Source organism: Dermacentor silvarum, chromosome 3 (genome assembly GCF_013339745.2).
Source record: "Dermacentor silvarum isolate Dsil-2018 chromosome 3, BIME_Dsil_1.4, whole genome shotgun sequence".
Classification (NCBI taxonomy): domain Eukaryota; kingdom Metazoa; phylum Arthropoda; class Arachnida; order Ixodida; family Ixodidae; genus Dermacentor; species Dermacentor silvarum.
The window spans coordinates 3,569,801-3,582,759 of record NC_051156.1 but is presented as its reverse complement, the minus strand read 5'-3'; positions in this window follow the sequence as shown (position 1 = coordinate 3,582,759).

The following is a 12,959-nucleotide window of genomic DNA, read 5'->3' as shown; positions in this document are numbered from 1 at the left end:
ATGGGCAAATGAAAATGGTTTTAAGCTAAACCCCCTCAAAAGCTCCTGTGTACTTTTCTCTAGAAAGAGAGGCTTCTTACAAGATCCTGATATTATGCTCCACGGACAACACATACCAATCAACACTGAACATAAATTCTTAGGCGTTATACTCGACTCGAAACTGACATTCATTCCTCACATCAAGTATATCAAAACTAAGTGCCTGAAAACAATGAACATCCTGAAAATACTGTCACACACAACATGGGGTAGCAACAGGAAATGCCTCATGAACCTCTACAGGAGCCTTGTACGATCGCGGTTAGACTACGGCGCTGTACTGTATCACTCTGCTGCCCCCAGTGCACTCAATATGCTGGACCCTGTGCATCATCTTGGTATCCGCCTTGCCACCGGTGCCTTCAGGACAAGCCCTGTTCAAAGCCTCTATGTCGAATCGAACGAATGGTCCCTTGATCTACAACGGTCGTATTCTACTTTTAATTACTTTCTGAAAGTACATACTGATAAAGACCATCCTTGTCATTCTATCATCAACGATATGACATCTGCAACACTTTTTTATAACAAGCCTGCAGCGATAGAGCCATTCTCGCTCCGCGTGAGGAGGCTGAGTGAAGAAATGGACGTACCGCTTTTTGAAAATCGCCTAACGGCTCCTGCTAAGCTGTTACCGCCGTGGTTTTGGCGCACCATTGACTGCGACACGTCATTTGTGGAGGTAACGAAGCACGCTCCAGAGGCCCACATTCGTATGCATTTTCTAGAGTTACAATTTAAGTACTCGTGCCCAGAATATTACACATATGCATCTAAATCACATGCCGGCGTATCATATGCGGCCGTCGGCCCATCCTATTCGGAGTCAGATGTTCTTCACCATCATACAAGCATCTTTACAGCAGAGGCGTATGCACTATGGTGCGCTGCGAAATACGTCAAGCAGTTAAAACTACATAAGGCGGTCATATACACAGACTCGTTAAGCGTCGTTAAAACATTGATGTCATGCTGCAAACATAGAAATCCAGTAATTGCAGATCTTTTCTCTCTCCTATGTACTATTTATGCCTCTGGCCAACATGTAACGGTATGCTGGGTGCCTGGACACAGAGGTATCGAAGGTAACTTGCTAGCAGACCGAATGGCAACTTCCTTAGATACAAAATCTTGCAACACGTGCATAGCTGTTCCAGTTATAGACCTGAAGCCATATTTGCGGAACAAACTAAGAACCTACTGGTAGCATGAGTGGGACGCTGAAATCCTTAATAAGCTCCACGTGGTTAAGCCACATTTAGGGTATTGGCCATCACTGACCAACTCGAGACGAAGTGATGTCCTATTCTGTCGTCTCAGAATAGGGCACACTTATGGTACACATAGTTTTTTGTTGACTGGCGGTGAACCTCCAATGTGTAGTAGATGTGGGGACACACTCAGTGTTCAGCATGTCTTCCTGGAATGTCGCGAAGCACAAGCCGAGAGAAAAAGACACTTCCCTTTAGCATACAGGCAGTGTATACCACTTCACTTGGCACTGTTTGTAGGCAGAGAACCGCTATTCGACATGAAATCCGTTTTAGCATTCTTAAATGATGTCCATACGCTCAACGTATTCTGCCCAAGAAATTCGTAGCACGGTCTCCTGCGAGAGGCCGCTGTTGCGATGTCAACCTTCGTTTATAGCACATGCCTCGGGCCCCTTGTACTTAAGGTACCTGGTGAGGCTGTTGTGCTACTCGTCAACCATCACTTTTTCATTTGTAAATGCATGTTAAGTTATCACAACCTTCTTCCACCTTTCAACTCATAGCATACGCCACTTCAGTCACTATCATTATTTTATTAGCTATATGTTTTACGCCATTTACAGCGACAGTTTTTAGGCCCCTTTACAGCCATGTCCCATCTAACATGAGAAACTCATTGCCCGCGTCATAACAGCTCATTGATTACATTACCACTTGTCATGGCGCTCTTTGGCCATACCTGGCGCTTGCGCCATAAAACACCACACATCATCATCATCGTCATTCTTGTCACCACCGCTGATTCGATAAGTTGACTTGGGAAATAGTTTCTGATTTTAGACAGTGCAGATTAAAATGTATTAAAAATGGATGAGTGATCGCTTGCCAGTAGTTGGTGCGCAGCTTTGACTTTTTTTATAAAACGTATGTCGCAAGTCGTGGTAGTGTTCTCTCCGGAAGTACGAAACCAAAAGGACCGCATAATCTTTGGTTGCATATCAGAGTAGATATTTTCTTATTCAGTCTATAGCAATGGTCAGTACCTCTCGCTTTTTAAAGATTGGAGCTGTATGACAATGGTATCATTCACCTTCTATAATGCGGAAGACTCTTTTTTGGAGCCAAGTATGCTTTTATATTAGTCTTTGTCGTGGTTCCATGCACAAGTAGACAGTAATGGATGTGCGAGTGTACAAACGTGTATTACAGCTGAATTCCTTAACCACACTGGACTCAGGTTTCGCAGTTTACATATAATATCAATATTTCGCGACACATTTCCACGGACAAAATTTGTATGCGCACACTGATCTATCTATTCGTTGGAAAGTACCAGGAAATTTGTGTGAAGACAGTGACGTAACTCCATGGATTACTTGATTACGAAAGCGAATAAAATTCGTGTCAGGAGCTGCTTTATTACGATGCGGAAACATGACGTACATTGTTTTTTTATGTTTCATTCTAATGCGTTAACTATAAGCCATTTTGACCGCTCCTGCAGCCAAACATTAGCCTGGTGAGGTAATGGTTCTAATTCCGTGCCGGAAAAGAAAGTGCTGCTTTCGTCCGCATATAATACTAAATGTGTCATGTGTAGCACATTTACGATGTCATTGACATAAATAAGCCCGATAATTGGCCCCTGAAGACCTCCGCATGTTATACGACTCATCCAAGATTCGAAGTCGTTACTGGCAGTTTACTGAACGCGATTTTTAAAGAAGCTTTTAGCCAGATATAAAGTGACTCTTTTATTTTCATGTTTATAGTTTTTTCTCTAATATGACATGCTTTACTGAGTCAAATCCTTTCCGGAAATCACGGAACAAGCTGAAAGTGAATAATTTGTGCTCGTAGTTGTCAATAATTTCATAATTTGTTTCCAATAAGGCCGCTTCAGTAGATTATTGTTTTTGAAAGCCATACTGCTTCCTTGTTATGACGTTGGTTAGTTAAAAAAACTTAGGAAACCTTGACTAAATGGCCTGCTCAAGAACTTTTGCGAATATCGGCAAGACTTAGATTGGCCGTTAATTGTCAGGGTCACTTTTGTCTCCTCCATTGAAAATTGCTGTCACCCTTGTGATCTTTAGTTTAACGGGAAACATTCCGGTGCTAATAATTAAGTTGGAAATGTAAGAGAGTGGTTGCAAAATGATATGAGAAATTGCTTTGAAAGGCTGAGGTTCCATTTCATCTATGCCACATGCACTATTATTTATTTTCTGCAGGAGGTCTTCAAGGTCTAATTCAGTCGCTTGAGTGAGGCATATCGACGACACAGCACAACAAGTAATGTGTGACGTGCAATCAGTGTTGCTTGCATCGGGGTTGTCAGATATCGTGGCTTTAAAAAATGTTCATTAAATTTGTCGACAAGCGAAGTACCTGAGTAATGCATGCCCTGTACTATGAGTTTCGAAATATCATTTTACGTTTCTAGGTCTTTTACACATCTCCCAATTTTTCTGAATTCATTGCAAATATTTTAAACTTGTTTCATACTATAGGGCATCGGGCTCGCTTAAGATCTGAATTGAGTTTATTCCTGACCATCTTATATTCCCGTAAATATGAAATGTTCCCTGTTTTTCTGAACAAGGAGAACAGCTTATCACGTTCTGTTATGCGCGTCGTAAGCGAGGCGTCAATCAACGTTTTGTGGATTTCTTGTGCCTATTATACTGAAAAATAGGAAATGCTAAGTCATAAAATCTGGTCAAATTATTTTTAAAAAGTAGGCCACGACAGGGTCAGTCTCTTGTAGTACAGTGCTCCAGTTCGTTTTCTCACTAAGCTGCCGAAAAGATGCAATTGTCTCCTGATATGCTTATATACAAAATAGGACAGTGGTTATTCAAGCAGTTATGGCACGAAGAGTATGATGTCAAAAACATAAAAAATGGACAAATGATTACTTATTCATAATTTTAGTAAACCAACATCTAATGGAGCAAGAGGGTAATTTGTAAAACAGTGGTCCAGTAAAGTTTCAGATGTGACGGTCACTCCATTAGGTACATCTATGACACTTTGGCAACCAAAATTACAAAATGAGTGAAGAAGGCGTTGCTTATGGTTCTCCTGAGTTACTCTTTTCTATTTTTTCCACGCGTATTTCATGACACTGTATTTCTAGCGATTCTGAATTGTATTGTTAGTGATTTGTATTCTCTGTATAAAAAAACAATGCTGTTATGTACGATTATGTCCCGCTTATATCTAACCTATGCACTGCACCTCTCCTTTTAGACCTGTTCCTGAACTCGTGTATTAGATTGGACGGATAACTAGCCATGTAGGCTAACGGTCCAAATGTTTCTGTAAACATTTATCATGTATTAATTGACAATAAACTCCAATTTGATGTGATTTGAAAAAAAAAGGTTGATGTTAAATTTACCGGTAACCATGACAGGGAGGACAATACGCAGCAGGTAATGTAAAATCTGTTCAAGGGATGCAAGGAACTCGTTGATACTATCAGGAGGTCTGTAATTACATGTAACATTAAATTGGTGCACTTTGTGAGTAAGCTTTCGTTGTGCGATCTACAAGCGAGTATTCGGAAATAACTTCAAACCTAAGGTTATTTTGCACATACAAGTATAATGCAACGCCCCTTCCTCGCTTGCTACTTCGTGACACAGAAGCGCACCTATGCCGATAGAAATACACATCAGCAGATTATCAGTGAATCACGTTTCAGTGAAACACAAAGATGAAACTGATGAGAAAGAGAATCAATCGACTCGTGCTTATTCGTTAAACTTCGCACATTTAGACGAAGCAAGGAAAGGTACCTTCCGTCTCGCGCCAATCTTATTGGTCGGAAAGAAGTCGCGACATAATAGCCATATCTTTGATTACATGAAGCCATGAATTAGTACGTCATAACAGCGATATGCGAAGAGAAGACAGTCAAATGCCTTGTCGTATCTTATCCAGATCTTCCACCCGTTCTTATTTTTATAACCCGGTCTCTTAGCTACGCCACACGAACGTTTTGCCGTCTTTGATCCATGCGAACTGATCATACGATTGACATGCCTTTGATTTTATTTCCCAAAACAGTTTTTTTTTCTGCAGTCAGATTTTCGCTGAAGTAAACCTTTTCCTGTTAAGCCAAGTGTCTCGCGTTAGGCGGGATGAAAAGCGCACAAACTCGGGAAGGGCTAATGAAATTCGTCTTTAGCAGGCTTTGGTATCTGCTGCGGAGAGCTGCGCAAGCTCGAGGTGTTTAGCCAGTTCAGCTTGTCTAGAAGATTTTAATTCGTTTGCTTATGTGTCCATGTGCTTCCATGCTTAATCTTCGACTCTACTAATCGAGGTCATTCACGTCTTCTCTGAGTTCGACTATTTCTAGTTCTTTGGCTTAAACTTTATGTTTTCCCACCAGCTTCCTCAAGGCCGATATGTCATGAGTTTGCTGCTTCATCCGGGTTAGCACTTCATCGTACTTTTTTGACATTTCATGCACTCATTTTTAATGCCATTCACAACGTCAACCATTCCCCTAAGAGCGCCAACTTTGGCTTTGATCTTCAGTAGCTCGGAAAGCTTGAAATTTATCTCAGCTGTGTCTTTTGCAAGATTTGCCTCAGGCTCAGAGCCTTCTATTGCAATGTTTTGATTGCTGGGGCTTTTCGCGGTTTTGCATGGCGCACATTTTCATAAGCTTTTCGCTTGCTCACTTTTCTTTTTGTGATTGCTTTCCGTTACTGCAGAGCAGACGCCGCCATAGTAGTTGTGATTAGATTAGATTAGATTATTGGGTTTTGCCCGCCAAAACCACGATTTGATTGTGAGGCACGCCGTAGTGGAGGGCTCCCGAATAATTTGGACCACCTGGGGTTTTTCAATGTGCACCTAAATCTAAGAACACGGGTGTTTTCGCATTTCGCCACCATCGAAATGCGGCCGCCGTCTACGAGATAGTAGTTGGGATTGCGCTCACAGGACGGCGAGTAAGGTTTATTACCAGAAATGCACTCGTGACAAGCAAGACATGAATCAACCATTAGTGTGGCTCAGCAGCAGTGGCAACCGTAATATATGCTGTATTTAAAACAATGACGATACAGCACGGACCTGCAAAAGCGGAAGACAGTTTTTCTTCTAGGAGCTCGCCGGCGAAACCAAGCGGTGCCACTGCTGCTGCGCGTGTGCCGTCGTGGTGCCGTCGTGGATGTTCCATCATCGCCATTCCAGATTCGTGATCTTTCTTTCATCATGCCTTCAACTCTGACCCAATGGTCCAAGTCGTCTAATTGCTTGGGCCAATAGGTTCGTGTCCGTGGCCGTGATGTCATCGTGGTCGTTGCATCGTCGTCATTCCAGCGTTTTCATCTCACTCTCGTCATGCTATCGTCACTACGCCAGTGTCGCCACACAGTCTTTGTCACGCTGTCGTTTTATCACTGTCACCATTTCAGTAACGTCATCCCACAGTCGTTGTGTCGTCGTAACACCGCCTTACGTTGAGGTTAATCTTTTTCGGCATTCTATCTTAATCATAATGCCGCCATTCAGTCGTGATTACGCCGCCCTTGCCATACCGTAATCGTCATACAGTGAATAGCATACATCCGTAGTAAGACCGTATTTGTCATCACATTGTGGTCGTGCCATCGTAGTCACTCCATCCTCATCATCCGACTCTCGTGTTGCCGTCGTCGTCATGACAGCGTCGTCATACAGGTTTCATGATACAGTCATTATTACGCCATTGTCATCCTACACTCGTTATCCTCCCATTCTCGTCACGCCGTTGTCCGGTGATTCACTACATTGCTTGAATACTATTCTCATTACCGTCCATAGACGTCGTGAGATTAGTTCTGCCGTAATATTTTCATCTTGTTTCGCATTCTTGCGAGTGAACTTCAGGCCCAATCCACACTCAGGGAACACATTAAGGACATTAACAATACTACAACCACGTTCACTCCTATCAAAAATAGCCACATAATCATCAATAAACCTAAAATGTATTTTTATTAAACTGGCTAGGCCACTCTCAATGTTTTGGGCCACTCGAGCCAGCAAAATATCGCCGAGCACTGGTGCCACCTTAGAATGGATACACACCCTATCATTCTGAACAAACATTACTCCTTCCCATCCAGCAAAAGTGGAATTGAGATAAAAGCAAAATTTCTAAGAACATTCTCACAGATATTAGATAATCATTTCTAAAATTAACCTCATCATTTCATCACAAATATACAGGTTGGCACTTTTCATTGGCTCTGCGTGAAAAATTGAGTGGAATACAGACAGTGACACACCTGGTTACGTGTATCTATCTGTATCTGTGGTTGTGTCTTTGGGCTACATTATGTCGTGGGGCAAGTTGTGGGGCTAGTTAGTGCTTTCCTAACGGCATGATGATGATTTCGATAGCAACGCACTAACTAGCCCCACAACATGTCCTTCAGCAGCCATCGTCCTAACGGCCATCGTCGTCCTAACTCCTTCAAAGCACTAACCAGCCCAGACCAGCACACTCCTTCAGCAGCAGAATTAATTTTACACATCCATACTTAAAGCGTCACAAACCCCTGGATTATCTTCATTCATATACTGCACTACCCCCTGAGTGTCAGTAATTACTTGTGGGTCACAAACTTTCAATGAAGGAAGCTTTTTTAAATCAAGCCTGCATTCTGCTGCGGTCGCGTGTTTCATTCGGTAACTGTGGCTCGAAACAGCTCACCCGGCTTGTGCGTCTTACAAGAAAAGAACACCTCACGATAAATGCCCTTTGCGGACATGTGTGTCAGTGAGCCACCTGCTGCATCGACTGAAAAAAAATTCGCCTTGCTAAACACCACGTGGCCTGCTCACATTTTATATTTTATGCTGTTTTTAACCTTCTTTGAATCGTTCCAAACATCCTAATTTTCCTTAGCTGTTGTACGCATATGTGCGATCTTTTTTTCAAAATAAACTGAGTTGCGACTAAGCGTTTGTTTGCTAACTCTGCCTGTCCTGTCTGTTTCGTATTTTGTACGCGCTGCAGTTCATCAATGAATAAAATAATTATAACACAGGAGAGTTACCAGACACGGGAAGGACGGAACACATAAATAGAGAGTTTGTGACACTGTAGCGCAGCTGTCGCATTTGAAGCGCCTACCTTACGCAGGGCGAGAGCTACCGTTATAAACTCTGCGAAAAACTATTTAGGTCTAAAATCTGACCGCCGACAATAAAATGACCTATCAAGTTCAAGATAAAAACATTTACGTCTTATTTCTCTTCACAGTGTGATGCACCTGTTGCAAGACAACGTTTTTGAAATGGTCGTTGAATGATTTTGAAGCAGTTAATTTAGAGTGCAGTATGGGTGTGATTTCGCATCGTTCCCGAATATATCGTCGAATGTTCTTTTAATATAAGCAGCATAATCATTAGTTGGATGTATATCTCCTACTTTTACAATAAGTGGGTTTAGTAAAGTTCACACAAAAATAACCTGGGATAGAAGAAATCGAGGCCAGTGAAGAGGAAAACAGTTAATCAGTCTGCGATATAAGAACTTAACCGCTGTGGTGGCGTAGTGACTATGGCGCAGTGTTGTATGGAACGGCGTTCATGGAACTAGTTCCTTTTGGAAGGAACGGAGGAACGCCACCGTTCCTTTAAGGGTTGGTGGAACTGTAAAGGTAACTGGTTATTTTTACGAAAGAACGGCAGAGGGAACGGCGTTCCTTCTGTAAACGTTCCACGGCACTTAACAGACGCACGCACGTACGCGGCACATCATGCAGGGCGGATGGGCGGCCGCGTGAGGCGCAAAGAATTAACGCTTGCATGTCACGTGACTATGGTGCATTTTCTTTCGTGAGTTCTCCATTATAATATTTTATGACTAGGCTTCAAGATTGTCACGTGACGCTCTCTCCTGTAGTTTCTTTCCTCCATGCCGGCCTGTCCGACACTAACATCCATATGTAACTCTTGACGACAAGTTCAGACAAGGGTCTTTACTAGATTGCGAACATCTATTTTGGATAATTCTTTTTCCACGCATACTGCAATATTGAATGAGCATTCATTAAACGCTTATGTATTGTTCCTTTCGATACGGTTCCTTGAGCAAGAAATTGAATTCTATTGGTGCATGCGAGTAACTTTCTATTTGCAGATCTCAAGCGCAGTATCCTGACTGCGCATTTGAAGACCAAAGTGGAAAGTGCCATATGTGTTGCACTTGCAAGAGACGAGCACGAAAGTTGCAGCTAGACATGTCTGAAGTATGTCCGGTGCTGCCTGAAAAAAATTCGTCTAGGAGAAGTTTCTTTGGATTCTTTTTATCTCCAGATAATCTGCCGCCAGCGATGTTCAAATTCGTATAAGTTTTAAATTGCTCACTTTATTTCGCCGCAAGATTATCCGACACCGTATTCTAATTTTATAAAATCAAATGTAACGTTGATCTAACGGCACCTTCCAATGTTAGAAGTGTAACTGGAACGCGTTCCTTTCGCATTAAAGTAACTTGTAACGGGAACTCGTTCCAAGATTGGGAAGGAACGCGGAACGAGCTTTCGTTCCTGTTTTAGAGGAACGTGTACAACACTGCTATGGCGTTGCGCTTCTATGCCTGAGGGCGCGGTATCAAATCCCGGCAGCGGCAGCCCCACTTCGATGGGGGCGAAATGAAAAAATGCCTCTGTACCGTGGTTTTGATTGCAGATTAAAGAACCTCAGATGATCAAAATTAATCCGGAGTCCCCTACTACGGCGTGCCCTATAATTATATTGTGTAATGCGCTTCATTGATAACTCGGAAACGCAACCGTCTCAGTCGAGCGTCAGACACCGAGAGCGGGAGCCCCTCTTCGGCGGCGGGCCGATGATGATAGTGCGTCCATAGGGCACGTCAGTCTTCTTCGCTACAATTGTGTTTTCTGTTTTAGATATTCCTATTCGTCGTCTAGTATTCATCGTCAGCCGCTATCATGCCTTCATTGCCAGACCATCGTGATGATGCCGTCGTGATCGTGCCATCATCGTCAGTCGAGCTACATCATTTGACTCTCGTCAAGCCAGCGTCGTCATACAGGTTTTTTGATGCAGTCATCGTCACGCCATTGTCTCTATGCACTCGTCGTCCTACAGTTGTCGTCATGCATTCGTCGTCACGCTGTCGTTTCACCACCGTCATCACGTTCATCTCATTGTCGTCAAGCCGTCGTTGTCACACGACCATCGTAGATCCATCGACGTCATTCCTTGTTGGTCATTCTATCGCAATCATGCTGTCGTCATGGAATCGTGGTTATGCCGTCATTGTGAAGCCATTGTCGTCATTGTGTCGTTGTCACAAAGATGCTATCATGCATCCGTCGTCATATTGTCGTCACCGTCTTGCGATCGTCGTCATTCTCGCCTCTTCGACCGGTTGTCGTCGTCATACAGTAGTCGACGTCACACCATCCTCGTCATCTCATTGTCCTCGTGTCGCTGTGGTCACGTTGACGTCATTATAGCATCGTCATAATCCAAGAATTGACTTCTCATTGCCATCATGCAGTCGTGGTTATACGCCTTTGTCGTTCTATCGATATCATTCCTTCTTCCTCATTCCATCGTCACTGTGTCAGTCCCGTACTGTGGTCGTAATGCCTCCATGCTCATGGGCGAGATTGGTAAGCGAGTGCAATAGCAAAGATGGACAATACCAGAGTAGCGAAAGTAACAAAACAAAGCGAACGTATCGGAATTACCACTACACGTGTTAAATAAGCGCGAATTCAGGAATATGGTCGGTCGCAACATTGCTTATCATCGACAGTCATCGTGAGATGAGTTCTGCCGCAATTTTCAGGTAATCTTAAGATTAACTATGGCGCTTCGGCAACGAATGTATGACGACTGCATGACTGCGATGGCGGGACGGCGACCGCATGACGAGTGTCGGATGGCAAAGCTGGCGGGACGGAGATGCAATGACCGTAATAATGACATCACGACCACGACCTGTTGACCCAAGCGTTTATACAACTTGGGCCACTGGGTTGGCGTAAGAGGACAGACAGGGGTACATGGAGATCACAGGGAGAGGCTTTAAGAAATGCAAGCTTGTGAGCAAAGATGGCAGCCAAATGACGCGAGATAATCTAAGCCACTGAGATTGCGAGTGTGGCAAGTATGTGCGTAAGCATGCCGTCCTTAATGCAAAAGAAATAGATGTCATCACGCGCTAATCTGAAGTTTTGCATCCTCGTTCTTTTTTTTGTGTGTGATGTCGTGTGCAGCAAAAATGATCGTGTGACAAAGCCAGCTTGGTATTGGTGAATGGCCCTGTTTGTAAAGTTTTTTGTCGATCTCCCCTTTAGAGAGAGAGCGAATAATTTTTATTGATTGTCCAAGATGGGGTCAAAGTATCTTCCTGTATTTATTCCGCTGACAAGGGAATAAATCGATGGTTGCAAGTAGCGCTCTGTGTGGTGTGTTTCTCTTCTGTTTGTCTCGTCAAAATGTTGCGCAATCCAACCTCTAGTAGGCTTCCGAAATCCGTATGCGTGCTCCAGAATAAATATCTTTATCTAAGTCCGATTAGGCAAAGACTCAACGACAAATTCTGGTTAAGAAAGTCCGTTATATGCCCCTGAATAACCTTTTTTTATGAACTTGACTACATTAGAAGTTAGAGCTATCACTCTGATATTATCCAGGCCATATCTTTCCCTTGTTCTTTTTTTGTTTTAAGAAAAAGCTTTATTTTAGCCACCTTCAAATAAACTGGTATCCATGCGTTTTGATTGTAATAGCTTACTAACGTAACTATTTCGTTAAGCGATTTCTGAAACAAGATCTTTAGCATTTCATTTGAAGCGTCATCAAGGCCAGGGGCTGCTCTTCACAGCATTAAAATACATTCAAGTGCGATGATCTGACCTGTGGGCTCCTAGGCCAGAGACCATGTGAAAAGCACACTACTGGAGGCATGTCGACGCGTTTTTCTAATCCATTAACGATATCTTCCAAGGCTTGTTCTCATTATTGTTTCATGTCCAGAGAGTCTATGCTAAACTTCAACGAAATTTTCTTACTATAACGGAGGTAGTTAAATAGCGCGCGTTTGTTCAAGACAGCGCCATCGTCATCGAAACAATAGTGGTGATAGGGCGTGTGTGCGTGTATAGTATACCAGGTGTTTTTTTTTTTTTAGCTGCACAAAATTTTAAAAATTGCCTGTGGCAGATAGCACAATTCTCACCCTTGAGATAAATTACAAAATGAGGCGCACATTATTTCTACGAGGCATCAAAATGCTTAATTGAATATCTACCATAATTACAGTAATTAATTTTTCAAGAATTACTTTACAGAACAAACTTCATCTACGAATTATAGCAAGCGATTTCGTAAGGCGCATCCACTTGGAACGCATTCTGAGGACTGCACTAGCTTCGAGATGTTAATTTTAAAGGTCCCGACGAAATGCACTGGCGCTTCAGTTATTTTTGTGCTTTATTGCATGAAACAGCGTTTTCATGAAAAATCAGTAGCCCCTCCCCTGTCGAGAAGATGGGGGTAAGCGAAGCTTGTTGTGTGTTTCTTCGGTGTTTCTCCGAACGAACTGCACTGACGAGTACCACGTTGTGCTTGAACAACCGGTCACACGCACTGCTGCTGGCTCCGAAGTTCCGGTTGAGAAACTCGCTTTGAAACCTGGCCGTCGCA